The 17,133-nt window shown below is 42.0% G+C and overlaps 1 long non-coding RNA gene across 1 annotated transcript; it reads right to left on the bottom strand.

The window, feature by feature from the left end:
• Positions 1-1,541: 1,541 nt before the first annotated feature.
• Positions 1,542-5,604, bottom strand: LOC102023914. Its single transcript, XR_260701.2, has 4 exons — positions 5,184-5,604; positions 3,868-4,028; positions 1,965-2,067; positions 1,542-1,584 (listed from the first exon to the last, which is right to left on the bottom strand). It is a non-coding gene; the product is annotated as an uncharacterized LOC102023914 (long non-coding RNA).
• Positions 5,605-17,133: the final 11,529 nt, after the last annotated feature.

The raw sequence follows: 17,133 nt of genomic DNA on the forward strand, positions 1-17,133 counted from the left end.
TCACCTTTATATTAAAATGAGGAAACCCCAAATAATCACCACAGGTTTCTTTAGAACATATTTATCATGATTTACTTGGAGAATTTCTGCATTCATGTGTGGGGTGAGGATGGGGAGCATTATTTCCCTTTGAATGTAACCCCTGGGAGAATCAGTAAATCAAATGCAGCCTCTTAACGTTAGTACAGAAAGTAACATTTGTAGAGTGTTACAGATTACAAAGAAGTCTTCACATTCATGTTTCTATTTAGTCCTCAAAGTGGAAATTTCTTATTATATTTCCCTTTTTACGTGGGAGGAAAATGAGCTGACCCTGTAATGCCAACCTTCGAACTCTAAACCCTCATCTTGTGGATTTTTAAAGTCTCTTTCCAAGAGAAAGGAGCTCAGAGGGAACTGTTGTCCTGTCTCAGGAGAAGTTGTGTCATCCTATCTCAGAGGCTGAGGAAAAACTTCCTGTTTCAGAGGCCAGAGTGTAACAAATCAATGGTCTCCCTAAGACTGTTTTCTCTCCAGAGCTGTGGACCAGATTCTCCACGGAATGACTCAATCTTGCCTTGAAAAAACTGAGAAGTTCAAAATTTTTTCTATTAGGGGCTGGGGATTTAGCTCAGCGGCAAAAAGCGCTTGCCTGGCAAGCGCAGGTCGTGAGTTCGGTTCCCGGTACCGGAGAAAAACCAAAAAAAAAAAAAATTTTTTTTCTATTGAAATATTTCTCATATGAAAATTCACTATTTATTCAGTGACCGTTATAAATCTGTTTATGTTTACTTCTCCAGTTTACCAAAGAAAGTGTTACGAGCTTACATTTATTTCTACCAAATTTTAGTACTCTGTATACGGTTATCCATGACTCTTTCAAAATGGTTTTTGACTTTTTTGTAAAACTAAAACGTAAAAAAGACCATGATGTCTACCCATCCTTTTTATCATATTCTTTTCCCTGCACAGAAACCTCCACTCTTCATTCTCACCAGGTTAGGTACTTCTTCCTAAGTCTAACTTGATTACAAATTGTCTGATCTCAACTGCTCCGAGTCTTTAATTTTAAGCTGTAAGGTGAAGTTGTTTGACTAAATTGTCTCTTAAACAGTTATTAGCTCTTAAATTCCATGGATTTATGAGTGTAATGGATGTGAGCGCCATGGCATTCAAAGATAATACACGGGACATCTGTGGAGAAACCCCCCCGGGGACACGAGTGAGACCAGCTTGTGTCACCAGCTCAGCGGAGTGGGCACCAGCGTCCACCTCGGGAGCAGAAGCTCCACTCACTCCCTTCTGATGAAGGAGCATTATCCTAATTAACTGAATTCTTATGCACATTTATCAAAATATCATAATTAAGTAGAATACAATGAAATAAAAGGTGAAAAACAATCATTCATTATGAACCACTCCAGTAATAATTTAACGTTAACTTTCCTGGGACATCACATTTAAGCCTTTCAAGATGCTTGTTGCATTTAGCATTGCAGATCTGTTTCTCCTCTTGTCAGAACTAATTCCCCTTTTGTTTTCTCCTCTCTTCTTTCTTGTGTTCCTCCTTCTCTTCCTTTCTTTTCTTTCTTACTCCACCGGTACCTTGAAAGAAACACAAACATCTCTGTGATTTATTTTAATCTATCCCATCACACTCGTGGAAAGGAGTACATCAGAGCAATGATTGTGTTCTGTGAAAATGGATAATGAAGTGGTGGTAGATGTCTATTATTGTGGTTGTTATGATATTGTCAAATTAAATTCACATACAATATGTCCATTCAGAAATCCAGCAATACACAAAAACTATTCTTTTTTTTCCCCAAGCTTTGTTTTAAAAAGACACTTTCCTGTCACTGGCACTTATAAGTGAATAAAATGAAATTGATGCCTTGCAGGGGGAAAAAGGAAAATACTTCTTTACTTTGTATTAAGAATACATGACATCTTTGCTGTCAGCGATAGTGAAGTGAAATACATACCAAATATGTCTTGACATAACTTGACAGAAATGTATGTCTTCTTTTCTCTCATTTATTTTTGTGATAAGAATATGTGATTTTGCTGCCAAGGAAGCTTGTAATGCTGTAGAGAAATGGAAATGAAATTGTGTTGGGTCTGTCCAATTTCCCCTGACAGAGTAGCATGAGCCGCCGCGCACAGGCAGCCTCAGAAGTTAACAACAGGCCTCAGCCAGCAAGACCCAGGCGTTGACATTTGTCAAAACAACTTTCTTCAACACATCAAAATGTTCCTTTCCCTTTTGTGTTATTCAGATGTGTTCAGATAACTACATCCTAGGAAATGGTGACTGTCAGAGAATGGTTGCCATCCACGTGGGAACGATATCAAGAGGAAAATCTTCTCTTGCCTCCAGTAGAAACCTATTCTGTGTTGGGTGCTAGTCATCTGTGAGGGGCCTTTAAAACAAATCTCCAACCTAACGGAACTAAAAGTATTCTCTTTGTCTTGTGTGTGCTTCTCTCCCAGAGAAAAGGAAATGACCCAGTTCGGTTCTTTACCCTTTCAAAGCACAGATGGACGATGTTTCTTGGTGTGAGTGTGGTCTATTCTTGGGTTCTTTGCTTTTTATAATCATTTTTTTTCTTAGAAGAACTCAAATCATTTGGATACCATCGGTCCTTAAGAAAGTGTCCTATTCTTAATCTCTTCCATTATTGCTACGGAGCGATGCATTTTAGGGAAGTGGATATGGAGCACAACAAAATGGCATTTGATGTGAACCTCCAATTCTGTCCTTTTAGGACTCTTTTAAGGATCCACACACAATTTCTAGAACCCTAACAACAATTTCTACAATAAATGGTGTTTGAAGCAAGAATCCCTTGCCTAGGGCAGACAGAAAGAAAGTCCGCCCAGCAGTGTAATCATTGCTCTGCTGTTTGAAGGAATATTGAGCTCAGATGCCTCCAGAAAGCCCACCAGGCCCAGAGGCGCTGGACAATAAAAAGGGAAAAATAATAGACGCCAATGCTTTAGCAAGGATATTTTTTTCTCACTTAGGTGCCCATTCCCTGGTCAGACAATTAGTTGAGGTTCTTTCCAGAGAAAGTGTTACCCACCAAGAAAAACTCTTTTAACCTTTCAAAAATAACAAATATCTTTAATGACTTTTATCCTTTTTCCATTGACATCACAGATACAATGTGGTCTGTCTTGAAGTCAAGCCCAAATTGAAATCACTGCTGGCAGGGACAGGAAAAATGGAACATTTGACAATAAGAGTGACAGATGAAGCTTTGGAGAGGGAGAATAACTGAAGCTATGACCTGGGACAGAAAGACGGCACAAGTGCAGAATACCTGCTCCATCCATAAGCTAATCAGCAGGTACATTTGCCATGCTAACGGGCTAAATCCAACACCTGATAGAAGTTGGTATTATTTCCCATGTACACATTTAAAAGGAATGCTAGACATGCTTTCTAGGAAGAACCTTTTGATTACAAGCCAAATATTCATCACTGTACTCCCTGGGGAAAATATTTTTTATGGTTGTTACCTGAGGAACAATTATTAGAAATACCTCTGAAGATGAGACTTCCTACATATGCCTAATCTCACTACAGATGATTATTTAACACAAAATATGGATAAAAATTAATATATATATATATATTCCAAAGATAAAAGAGACTTCTTATAATATTCCTTAATTAGTCTTCAGAAGAGAGAAACTTTACATTTCAGGGCTTATACAATTCATTAGCTGCCTCCCAACTTTCATTTTATTATTACTTTTTTAAAAATTATGCTTCATTTCCAAATGATTACTTAAATGAGTGGGGAAAACTCAGCGGCATCTATCAATTTCTAATGATTTCGTTATTGGCCCCTAATCGCCTATGATTGCTTTAGAGCTCACCTTCAATTCCCTTAAAACATGCTTTGTTCAAGGCTATTCACTCTGGGTTGGTTGGGTGATTTGTAGTAAGGTTGTTCTGGTATCTAGCACTTGCAGTGAGACGTTTCCCCACATGATGGCCACTCTAGGTCCTTCGCATTAGGTATATTTTACTTCTAGAGCTGTCAGAGAAGAGTTTAATTCCAAGAATTAATTGTTGGACATAAGTTTGGGGAGGAATATTCAGCCTGGAATACTTTAGAGGTCCTGCTTTCCCTCCAAACAACAGACCTCTATTAGGTCCCATGAATAGGTTTTGCACCACTGAGAAGTATATACAGATGCCTGCATTTCCACTGAAATTTGCAAGTCCTTGGTGGAGGGGCAAATGTGTATTTTCCTCAATGGACAACAGTGGCAGAAAGTGATGCTGTTTGTTTTGCCTTTGATACAAATTCAAGTCCAAGAAGGATGGGTCCAGTTGACAGAGGGAAAACCTGGTCTTTTCTCTAGGTCCATCAGCACTCAACCCACTTTGCCGGTGTCGGAGGTTTTATAAAGCCTGGAATGTATTTCAGCATGCCCCTCTTCCCTGATTTTATAAACCAATGTAATTTTAAAGAAAAACTTCATCCATATGTTTCTGATTAATCTTTACTAAACTCATCAAAATGGTGTTTTGTAAGAGTGATTTGGTGTCCAAGAATGCCGCTGAGGATCTGTAACAGGCCCTCTTAATGCCATTTCTCTTTGAAGCAGGAACTTGTGTTTTGCCAACAGCAAAGAAATTCAAACCCCTAAAGAGCTGAGATCAGTTTGAAACTTTAGGCCTGAGGGCTCTGTGGGGTTCTGCACTTGGCGAACAGGCTCCTTCCCTTCTGACTTCGAAATACCTTGTTTTCCTCCTGCAGAAATACTCTTATTTATTGTCTTGCTAAAATATGTGTTTAAAACTATCTACAGATTCTTCAACATATAAAACTTGTGGTATATAAACTAAAAAGCAGGGCCCAATGTGCAATCTACGCTTAAATAATTTCATTTGTCCATTTGGGCTTTTCTTTAGTTACCCAGTTTTCTAGCTCACATCTTTGTGATTTGGGTTTATCCAAAGATGTACCAACAAAGGTGGTCACGAAGATCCTCCAACCTGGAAATAAATGCTAAGCAACCACTGGTTGCTTTATCTTTCAATAAAGACATAGTTCTTGAAAAACTAAACAAACAGCTCCCACTATATTTTATTCTCTTATTTATGTTGACAACTACAAATTCAATGTAAGAGACTTCCAATAATGTGCTCCATGTCACAAGGCAAACCGTTAACTGTAATTTACCTTTGTCGATGTTTGCTAGTTTTTCAGTGTAGTTCATTTCTCTTCATATATTTAAAGGAAGACTCGTATGATCTCACTTTGTTTCTTTTTATCCGATGGGTGAGAAAGTGGAAGAGAAAGAATGAGAAAGAGAAAACAAAACAGTATGTACAGCAAGTTAAGCATCCGGAGCGCTGTGGTCCTTTGTCCTCGCGGCCTCCTGGCCATGAAGTGGGAGCGCCCTCTAGTGAAACTTTACAATCATTGGAAGACCTTGGGTCTAAAGTAGCCGTTTCTTCCTAAATTCCTGCTTCAAAAATCTGTGGGCACTAACTCTTTGAGGAAGTTTCAAATGACACTTAGAGAAAAACCACAGAATACCATCCACTAAAACTATTTCCTTAGGAAACAAATAGAAATCGGGATATTGCCGTCCATAACAAAAAGTACGTACCTCTGTATTTGTATTGGTCATCTTTCCATCTCTCTCCAGAGATTCCCAAGGACACACAAGTAGTATACAATCTCCATTAAGGCTATGGTTATCTAAGTGAAAATTGTGTAAAAATAGTTACACACTCCTCAAGACGATGGTAAATAAATCACTTTGAAACATGAAACTAAGGAAGCAATAGCAATACACACAGTAAATAATTTTCTTATTCCAAATCTGGCTGTGGAAAGGAGCTCACTGTGATAAATTCTGATGTGTTTAAAGGAAAGCACAGGACCAGGAGCCAGTGTTCTTGGCCTGGGTTTCACTTGGAAGCCGGGTGAACTTGGGCAAAACCGTTCACCTCTCCGAGCCTCGGGGCTGCCATCTGTAAAATGGGCTTTCGGAACCCTTGCCCTGCCAGCTCACAGGGTAGTGGTGGAGGACAGAGTGCTGAGCCGGGGCTTTGGCGTATTACCCGCATCCATTACTGAACTGAGAAGGTATTCTTTCACTGACGTTTCTACTGGGAGATTTCAAGCAAAATCCCCTTTCAGGATGAAGAGGGAGAGAAAGAAGGCCCTGCGAAGACCCTCTGGAGCCAGGAATCATTGGCAAAACAGCTTTCTTTCCAGTCGCAAAGAGTCACAGAAAGAAACAGGTGGCGCCCGAGGAAGGGTGCGGGGTGAGCGCTGGCCCCAGCGCAGCCGGCTCTCCGGGGCGTGGAGAGGGCCCGCGGCCAGCAGGGCGGCCCGGGCGGCCTGGGCTGGAGCCGGCTGCGCGGCAGCTGGTGTGAGAGTCGGAACCGCGTCTCCCTGCGTTTCCAGCAGCAAGAGCTCAGGGAGGCTAATCTCCACTTAGCCGGACCCAGGAGCCCAGGGGCACGTATGCTCCGCGTTCTGCTGCTAATCCCTCCGCTCCGTTACCTTCACACGCACAATTCCCAGTTCCTGTTGTCTTTTGTAAAGTGAAAATATTTTAGCTTGATGTCAGCAGTAATAAACTCTTCACGGAAATAAGCAACCGGGGTTTCCCTTTTCAAACCAGTTAGTTTTAGGTTGGTGCTGTTAAATTTCTTTGCTTTTCTCCAGGAAAAGCCTGTTTTGAGTGGAACCTGATTTCTCAGTAGTTGTGTTTGCTTTGAAGGGTGCTCTATGTGTTTATTTTGAAAATCAACTTGCATGGGGCCCTTAAGCCTATGTATTTCAAATTCCAGGTTTGTCTTTGGGGAAATAAACCTTAAAAAAAATAAATTAAGAAACAATCCAGATATCTTCTATGTACTTTTTGCCTGAATTTTCACCATTTATCTTCTGGGTGTGTATGTCTTCTTTCTTTTGTCCAGAGTGAGAAACTGTTCCTCGTTTCTTTACTCAGAGGTACTTCACATCATCAGACATGCATAATCAATCTTGTACTTAAACCTTTGTGAGGAAACACAGCAGATGGATAATGGGAACATGGTCGCCATTTGGGCTCTGGTCCATTCATGAGTTGCTTCCCCAGCCATGACTCTGGTGGTAAAAGTGAAAAATCATACAGTTAATCTCGAAGGCTCTCTGCCGGTTCCATGCCTACTGTTCATGTCTTCCCTCCCCATTTTATCTAAACAGTTGAGGGAGGGGTGAGAGTGGACGAGGGCTCACTTGTTCCTCAGAATAAAATTAAACAAGGCACTTGGATAGGTCTTCAGCTGCTCAGGGATTTATCCAAAATAAGTGACCAATTTCAGTTGAATGACTGGGGCTTCCAAGTCCTAAAATTGCTCCCGCGCAACCCCAGAGTTCACATGAGTATGCAGTCTAAGCTACATACTCATGTATTAGTAGAACACCACGGCTCCTCATTGAAACTTTGGGTTCCTTCTGTATTAGAACCTTCCCTGACCTTTACTGAACACCACAAAGAAACCAAACGTTAACCTCTGTTTGTCTCAAATTTTCCCCTATTAATGCGTGGTCCAAGTCTACATTTCCAGCCAGTCTTTCATTTAAAAACACAATCTCATTCAAAACCTGCTTGGTAACTTTATCACTGGGGTAACTGTTACCTATGATGCAGGGCTGACCTGGGTCCTTGTAGCACTTGACATCATCTTTTGGACGGGTTACAGAGCCTTTTGAGGGAGTTGTTAGAAGCAGGCTCACCCTGCAATGCAGAACCGGTCACAGAAGAAAATTAGTGCATTTATCTGTCAGCATTAGACTAGATTTTCAATCCAGTTCACTAGTCACAGGGTCTGGTTTTCTCTTCCTCTGGGAGATGAAACCGATCTGCTGCTAGGTAGTAAAGGTGTCAGTTATAAATTGGACCATTGGAGCACGCACACCCGGAAAAATAGACGAGAAGACTTTAAGGCCGTAAATTTAGTTCAAGGCAAAGAATTTCCCTAAAAATAGTTCGGCTTGTTAAAACACTATAGGAAGAATGTGTGTCAGGTAACCGTTGGTGATATCAGAACCAGTTCGCGTTTCTTTTATGAGAACCAGGGTTGGCAAGTCTCTTTCCAATGTACTGTTCATTTTAACTGCTTCAGGGCAAAAGGGATCTTGCGGACACCAGTGCTAAGTAAATATCTTGATTGGGGCCCACTCCCCTGCTCCATATGTGAGAGAGGGTGAGCAAATCTGATTTGCAAACAGCAAGGGAAAGACTAGCAGATACCATCAGCTTCTTCCCATGTTCCGCTCACTGTTTACCTACCATTTAACTAAATGGAGCACCAATACCAACTTTAAAGAAGATGTGGTCTTTTCTCAACTCAGCGAGTTATCCTGTCCTAAATTGCTTGTTTCCTATCCTCAAACCTATAAAATGATCCAGGCGGAAGCCCTGAGGACCGGCCTGATGTTAATGACCCATTACCTAGACACAGAACACACTGGAGGTCAAAGTGAAAATGTTCAGCGTCCAGTGATTCCCACAATTCCTGCCAGGAGGGCCCATGTACCACTTGGTTCAATAACTGTTGAATGTCTATTGACTCTGAAGCACGGCACTGAATTGTATTAGTTTATAGATCTGATCCCTTGACTCGGAGAGCTAATAATATAGATGAAGAGATGATATTCTACAGCCCAACATAGAATAAGCCAGATTCAAATAAGAATGTGACAGGAGCAAGCCATGGTAGCCTATCAGGAAGCACAAAAGAAGAAATACACTATAAAGCTAAGAGTTTAATTCTTTTGTCACTTAAACCTGGATATATATCTCCTTCTGTACTCATATATCAAGTATACTGTTGATGTTTAAAGTCTTGCTTTCATGGAGCTGTATTTTCTCTAAGGCCACAGAAATAAATAACTATAATCCATCTTTACAACTGACGTCTGGCATGATGGTCTCATCTTATTCATCTTTTCATCCTTAGAAGAGCATCTGGCACAGAGCAGGTACTCAGTATGTGTACTTTAAAGGAAGGAAGGAAGCGGGAAGGGAGGGAGGGAGGGAAGGAGGGAAAGAAGGAAGAGTTAAAATGTGATATACGTGACAATGTTTCATTTTACCTGGATGACGGGAGAAGAATTTGGGAGATGGAGTTGTGGAAAATGACTCCTAAGTCTTTAACTGGGCACATGATGGATGGGGATTCTAGATGCAGAGACAGACAGCACAGGAGAGAACTATCTGGAGAAAACTAAAGGTGTCAAGGTGGTGGAGGGACAGGTTGCCTGGGAGATACCAGCTGCAGGACATTCAGCTGGAAACAAAGAACAGGCTGAGCACTCAAGAGATAACTGGAAGCTAATTCCTCTGTATGTCGAGCACCTGTGATTATGAATTTTAAGGACTGATATACTCCGAGTGTTCTCCTCTCCAAAAAAATTCATATGTAGAAATCCTAACTCAAAACGCGACAGTATTTGGAGGTGGGGTGTGGGAGGAGGTGACCAAATCATAATGATAGGTCTTAGAAGTGGACTTGCTACCCCTAAAAAGGCTTGAGGAACCTTGTTCAAGCTTCTACCATATGAGACACAGCAAAAGTCCCCATCAGTGAGCCAGGAAATGGAGCCTGATCTGCTGGCACTTTGATCTTGGACTTCTGATCTTCCAGAACTAGAAGAAATATATCTCTGGGTTTTTTTTTTTTTTTTTAAATAAACCACTCAGTTTACTAGCAGCTGGAACCGTCTAATATTATGACTAAATTCAATTAAATAAAAACGTGTTGAGCGCTAGTCTATTTGAAGTACTACAGGGATGGTACATTTGACTGAGGAAATAATCCTTAGACAGAGGACATCAGCATCCACTAGAAGGCAAAGATCTATTAACACCTAACTTTTTATTGAAAATGCACAGATAGTGGTGGGGCAAAGAACGAAAGGCCGGCATGAAGTAGCCGCACACAAAGCAGCTGGGCATGGCAATTCCAGGCTCAGACTGGGATTTGTTTCTGTGTGACCTTGGGTGAATTATTCAATCTCTTCTGATTGGTTAAAAGCAAAGTAACAGTGTCTCTTCTTAGGATTCCTATGAGCATTAAATAAAATAACCTGAAAAGTGATCACTTAGTAGAGATGAAGTGTCCCAAATATTAGCTGCTGGGGTAAGCAACGTTGGTAGCTGATGAGCAGATTTTCAACATTTCAGCCTCACATCCCCTCAGCTAAGATTGAGAGCTACGTTACACACTACTCAGAGAAATAAAGGGCTAGTGATGTCATGAACTGAAGAAATAAGAAGCACCAGACATGTCAGATAAATTTATATCATCCTTATTTTTCTCAATTGGTTCTGATTTCCGATTAAAAATTTGGGCACGAAAACAACCAATGTAATTGGAAAGTTGGCACGGCTGCCCAGGATTCCTAAACCATTAGTAATTGAAAAACAGAAGACAAAAAATAGCACAAGTTATCCCTACAGCTGTAGTGTTCGTGCACGTCACACTCACACACACACACCCACACACACACACAGAGCCCAATAAACACCAAGTCAAATATACATTAAAACTGTAGTCCTACGTGCATGGTAGGTGTTCGCACGACCCGGTAACTTTTGTGTTTTTGCACTAATTTCTGCACTGAACTGTGGTTGTTTACCTTCCCTAAATACTATTCTATTATGAGTAAATTCAATGTTTATTAAACACACAAAATAGAGAAATGAAAATGATGGCCAATTTTTTTGGAGATGATTTCTTCTTCTCGGAGTAGACCTGAGAGGTCCTTGGCACAGGTCCCCAGGGACAGGTACGACTGTCAGTGCCAACTGATGTGCGAAATGGGGAACTTAGCCAAATCATCCTCCTTTCAGTGGAGGAGAAGGGAAAGTATACATGCTTGTTAGCAACCACATTCTCCCTTGTTACAGAAAGCTTTTAAGACCCAGTAAAAGAATATCTTGTCTGCTCAGGCTTTCTGGGAATTCCAGTTCCACCCACCTGATGCTTCAACAATCCTGCCTCTACTAGATGCCACCAAGGCCTCCTTGTGGTGCCAGTTCACTAAATAATGGAAATAGCCCTAATCAAAAAGAAAATGTGATTGACTTTTAGGATAATTTGTCGAGAATCTATGTGCCCTTTTGCTGCAGTGAGGGGCAGCCTTCCTTTTTCTCCCCCCAGTTCCAAGGTTAGAGTGTGTGGCTAGCCTTCCGTGGAGCCTCCCTCAGGGTTCCACCCTAGTCAAGCTCTTTTGTCTGACGTAGTCTCCTGTGTTATAAAGCCACTGAGGATATTTTAGAAGTTTTCCTTCCACCAATGTAGCTCTAGCAAATTGTGTACCTGTTCTTTAACCTCATCTACTTATCCAGTTTCACTTACCAGCCATCTACCAGGGGCTTGTTCTGTGAAAGCTCTAGGGCAAGGGCTTGCATTACAAAACATGGAAGAGTCCACATAGTCCCTCAAGAAACCAAAAAACAATAATGATGATGATGATGATAGTAATAATAAGTGGTCTCTATGCTTTGCACTTCTTTTTCTTCCCAATTCAGAAAGTCATTTAGACTCAAACTTGGCATGAAAAATAAAGTACCTAGCAGAGTTATAGAGGCTCTCAGTTAGGTGGTACAACTTTCCTAGTGTTAACACACTTTCTTAGTGTTAACACACTTATTATTTCCTTCGTATATGTATTCCCTTTTGTAGAATTATATTAGATCATCAGCTTACAAACACCAAGATGTGTTTTAGGAGGTTTTTCAGTATCTGTTCAAATAGATACTTTCAAACACGGCCTTCTATCCTTATATACAACTTGTTTCATAATAAATAACCCATGATGATGATGAATGTGGGTGGGAGGCTGTTCTCAGGGAGACCATGGTATGACACTCAGGCTTCTATATTTTTGGTAGAATGTGAGGGTGAAATTGCTGTGTGAGGAATAAATCCTACAGCAAAATGAGGAATGTGTTTTTCCAAATCATTTCCAATTAAATGTCTATAGATCCAAGATCACTGGTTTTATGAGGGCACCAAAAGGATGCTGTTTGGCTTCTGATAATGAACTATACCAAATTTCCTACCTTATTTTTTCTGCGTCTTTTGTTCACAAAAAATCCCATTATTTTTCTTTCTATTTTGCATTTCCTCTACAAATCTAAAAGATACTGTATTTGGAGAAAGAAAAACAAGGATTAGGTCTCAGTCACATCACACGCTACCTATGTGCTCCTAGAAAGCCACTTGTCACTCTGAGACTTACTTTCCCACCCCGTGGAATGAGGGTAGTGTTCCATTGCTATTTCCCACTGTTTCTGCAAGGAAGCTGTAAGCTTTATTTCCGCACCTTAAAATAATGAGCTCTTGAAATAATACTAATGAGCCCAATGAGCCATCTTATATATATATATGCTTAAACCGTATATATATTAATATATTTTCAAGAGTTCATTATTTTAAGGTGCGTTATTATTTTAAGATCTAAAATTAAGATTACTTTTAAAAGAACACATTACATAAAGAAGCAGACAATGCATAGAATGAAAAAAAAATCATACATTCAAAGGCCTCTTGACATTGTTTTTGCTTCTTCATATAAAACATTGGCAACATTGCTTGGAGTTGCAGAAGTAATGAGGATAATATCTATCTTTTTTTTTTTATTATAAGGGACACAAAGATCTAAGCTCTTTGCATGGATTATCTCCTTTGAGTGTTAGCCCAGCACCTGTTTCATAGCGCCATGTTCTCTATTTTGCAGGGCTGGAAATCACGACTTGGAAAGGTTGAAGAATTTGTTACTGTGCATGCACTGGCCATTCTCCCTGACAGTCTGGCTCCAGCGTCCATATCCCTCAGCGCATTTTTAGGTGATGAGGAGGTGGAGAAGCAAGTTCTAGCCTGCATCCAAAGTCAAGTTTCCAAACTCTTGCTTAAATGGATGGCATGGAGAACCCCAGGAGAAAGCCAGCCTTCCCATTTTCAGGCTCATTTATTTGCCAGCACACAAGAGCACATGAAAGGCCATAGAGACAAGTGGTGCTCAGACAGGCATGCACACCAGACAGGACATATGACTGTGTCCGGGAGTGGAAACAACCTGTCAGCTGAGTCCTGGTGTCCAACCTGACAACCACGTGCCAGCATCAGGAAGAGAAAAGTCCAGTAAGAGGCGCATCATGGTACCCGAAATAGCCAAGAGCAAATCAGGCCACTCTTGATTAATTTAGACAATAAATTAAATTAGTGGCTAGAGAAAAACACATAACTGCTCAGGACCTTCAGCAATAATCTTTATTACCCCAGAAAGTGCACAGACAGAATATGTTATGAAAAGGACAGTCATCCTTCAAATCACTCATGGGAGCAAGAGGGCTCATTGCTCCTCCCAGGATTAGATCATTGACCAGGACCAGGCTCCCGTCCTGGTACCCAACAGGTGCTCCGCGGTCTCCCCAGTCAGACTGGGGATTCTGTCCCTTTCTCTCCTTCCTGGACTGAACACAACAAAATTGAACTTTGAATATGAGCAGATTTCCATCCCGAGAGCAACATTCAGGGGGAGCTTTGGCTTCCTTCGAACTGCACTCCATCCAGCCAGGCCCTCCCTTTCTTTCAGTATTCAGAACGCCTCTGAGGCTCCTCACTTCTGGGTAGGATTAAGACTCAACCCAGAGTTCAGACTGGCACTAAACAAGCCCACAAACATCCTCAGAGCAGAAGGGAGGAAGGCACAGGTGAAACAAATCAAACGGAACAATCAGGGGTGAATTTGCAGTGTGGCCCAGCATGGAGATGTCCCGGCGGGATTTCCATTAACGTGAACGGGAGTTGTACCACTAAATCCCTGCACACTGTGCGGAAAATGTGCCTCTAAGTGCTCGGCAGCGTTATGCCTGATGGAACAAAAACACAAACTACCCGAACCCTGAGAAGTGCTCCTGGGGCTGGGGTTCCAAGATTCCCCGCAGAAGGTGTCTCAAGTCATAACTGTCCTGGGTGAGGCAAAATGGGACCCCCCACTCGGCTGACACTGCGTACTGCAAATCCGAGGGCTCTCCACACCTGCCCGGGGTTGCCTCTCCTCTCCTTGACACAGACTTTGATTGTGGGTTGATCCGGTGTTCCACACAAATGGCCTATGTTTGCTCAAATGATTTTCCCTCCTGCCCTGATTACCTGAAATCTCAGTAAACCTTAGCATTGCATCAGGCCCACTGGAACCAGAAATTCAGAAGATGATAGTACATGATTCGTTTTGATGTGGTTTTATGGCCTAGGCAAAGTAAATGTCACAAAGGACTCTTACCCTAGGATCAAAGAAAATAGTCAAGAAATCACTTAGCCTGCCCTCTTTCACAGAGCAATTTGCCTTCCCTAGCATCTATGGGGCGGTTCTGAGACGCAAGTCTGATCACGCAGCCTGCCTCCTGAAAAAGCTTCTCTGACTTCTTTCTTTCTCTAGACAAAGTTTAAGGCTCCCCATAACTCATTTTATCTCATCTTCTCCTACCTTTCTCCACGTATGCTTTGCCTCTCGTGTATTTTTTTATTTGTCGTTCCTCTAAACAAAGTCACCTCGGGGTGTACTGTTCACGTGACCCGAATGGCTCCCTCTCAGTGAGCTCTGTTCTCTACCTACTTCTCCTTCAAAGTCAAGGTCATAGATATCATTTTCGCCAATAAAATCTCTCACATTGATTCAGCCAGCCACTCCACCGAGTGATCTCTGAACCTGCACTATAGAGTTCTGTGACTTCTTCTCTTAGGCACCTCAATTTCTTTTATAGTTTATTCTTTACCTTTCTGTTTCCTCCACTGCATTTTACATCCCGTGAGAGTATTCCGAACCTTTTTATTCCTCACAATGCCTTGCATAATAGGCTCTTAATTTGCTAAGTGAAAGATTAAGTCTCACTGCTCTTTCCTGCTTCTGCATCAAGTTCTCCATCTCCTCCAGGCCATGGTGATGAAGATACCAACTAAAAAGAAGTCATCATCAACAATCCTTTAACTGTCCATTCAGGCATCCAACAGACATCCGCCATATGCATCAGAACACTGCGCTGGTCGCTCAGATCTCAGCAGGACACATTGTTGGTCCCGGAGCAGCTCCAAGTCCAGATAACAATGGAATGGTGGCAGAATGTTAAGGAACAGCACTCTGCGTGACAAAGTTAGTTAAACTGTGTCTACATAGAATGGCTATGGTCAGGGGAATGGGACATTTAGGGCCTTTCTCTTGAACAGACAGGTACGTGTGATGCTGAATTGCAGCCTCAGGCCATAGTATGCTCACCTAGAAGTAAACCTGCTGGGGGATAGGCAAGGTGTGCCTCCCCTCTCCTCACCTACCTCAGCTCCCTAAAGCCCACTCCCTGCCTTCTGTCATTTGTCTTCTTAATTGAAAGACAAGTTACTGGTCTGCTAATCTTTGAGAAATTGATCAACTGAAATGCACTGGCTTAAGTTTCATCTGGAAAAGCTAGAGGAGACGAGCCTCTCTCCGCAGAAAGAACTCAGTCTGGAGAACCTGACATCTCTGTTTGGGACATCAACCCTTCTTATCTGCGTGACCTGGAAATTTTTATTTTAACTTTCTGAGCTACATTTTCTTCCATGGGCCATCTCCTTGAACTCTACAGTCCTTAGTTCCATCTATAAAATTAAGGGATTGACTCTTCCCTAGCAGGGCTATTTTAAAGATTAGAAGTACCATATATAAAGTGCTCAGACCCTACAGTGTAGACAAAGTGTGAAGGTTATTAATAGATTCTTTAAAAGGGGTTCTTGCAGGGATACAATAACTTGTTCAAACATTTCTCTTGCTAGTGGTAGAAACTCGAGGCATGGTAACAAGCCAAAATGGAAATGTTTGAGTGTCCAAGGGCTGAGAGCCATGAGCTTTGTGTGTCCCCGAAGTGCCCATGAGGTTGCTAGCTACACACACAACCCACAGGTCATGGGATAAATGGGGCGTTGTGAGTTCCCAGCTCTGCCAATGGTATTAGCATGGGAATCTGGGCAATTGCTAATCTTCTTGCCTCAATTTCCTCCTGTTTAGTATGTATCTTGAGATCGCCTCCCCGGACAGAGAGATTTTAATTAGTGTACAGTCAAGCTTTGAGCTTCTTGGCTACAGTGAAGCCATAAAAGCCATAGGTATGACTATTCATTTCAAGGCTCCTGTATCTGCCGAGAGACTCAAAACAGCAGAGTCCCCTCCCCCACACCCCCTTGAAATATTTAGTTTCTCTGAGTTGCTTCATCAGAAGAAATCCTGAGCTCTCCATTGCCTTGGTTCACTTTCCCACTGACGAGGGCGATGTTAACATCGGCTCCTGAATCATGGCGAGATCAATATAAAAACAGCTGTGAGAGAAGGGCACCAGCCCTAGAACACAAACACACTTTCTTTTCCAAGAAAGACTGTCGTTCCCTCAGCGTTAACGTCCCCTTGTTCCTCTCCACGCCTCCCCCAGCCTCCCCGCCCCGCCTGCCACCAGCACGACCCAGATCACATTAGAGTCCCAGAGCACAGGGAACAGTTCTCGTCTGTCTGTCACCAAGGAGGCAGACGGGACAGGGGGAACAACAAGTCATTTGTACCTGATGAGGAGGACACTCCTGGGAAACAAACAGATGAGCCACCCCACGAATCTGAGCCATTCTCCGAGGTAAACAGAACTGCATGAGAAACCACCACCTATCTCGGGCATCGCCCTTCCCTCTCACACTGCCCTTCTGGCAGCCGGGTGGGGGACATGAAACTGTAGCTTGGACCAGTATCTGATTCTGAGAAAGTGAACCCTCGCAAAGGTGGTTTTCTCCTCCCTCAGTCTCCTGGAGTGGAGTAACCACCTAGTTCTCTTGCCATTTTGTGCATTAGGTCCGTTTAGAGATGTATGTTTCCGTAGCAAGCCGGCAACACTAGGTTGGAGAGTTTGACCTGGGGTCTGGTTAGGGAGTACCAACTTTTAAATGACCAAGTTAGTGCAGAACAAAAAAGTACTTTGAAACATTTTAGAGTGCTCTGCTTAGAACACGTACATAGCCAAATAAAAATTAAAGAAAGAAAAAGCAGCAGCCTTCATGGATCTCTTGCACGGCATCTGAATTTTTTTTTTCTTTTTGAGAGA

The sequence above is a fragment of the Chinchilla lanigera genome, unplaced genomic scaffold (genome assembly GCF_000276665.1).
Source record: "Chinchilla lanigera isolate Chin_1 unplaced genomic scaffold, ChiLan1.0 scaffold00019, whole genome shotgun sequence".
Taxonomy (NCBI): domain Eukaryota; kingdom Metazoa; phylum Chordata; class Mammalia; order Rodentia; family Chinchillidae; genus Chinchilla; species Chinchilla lanigera.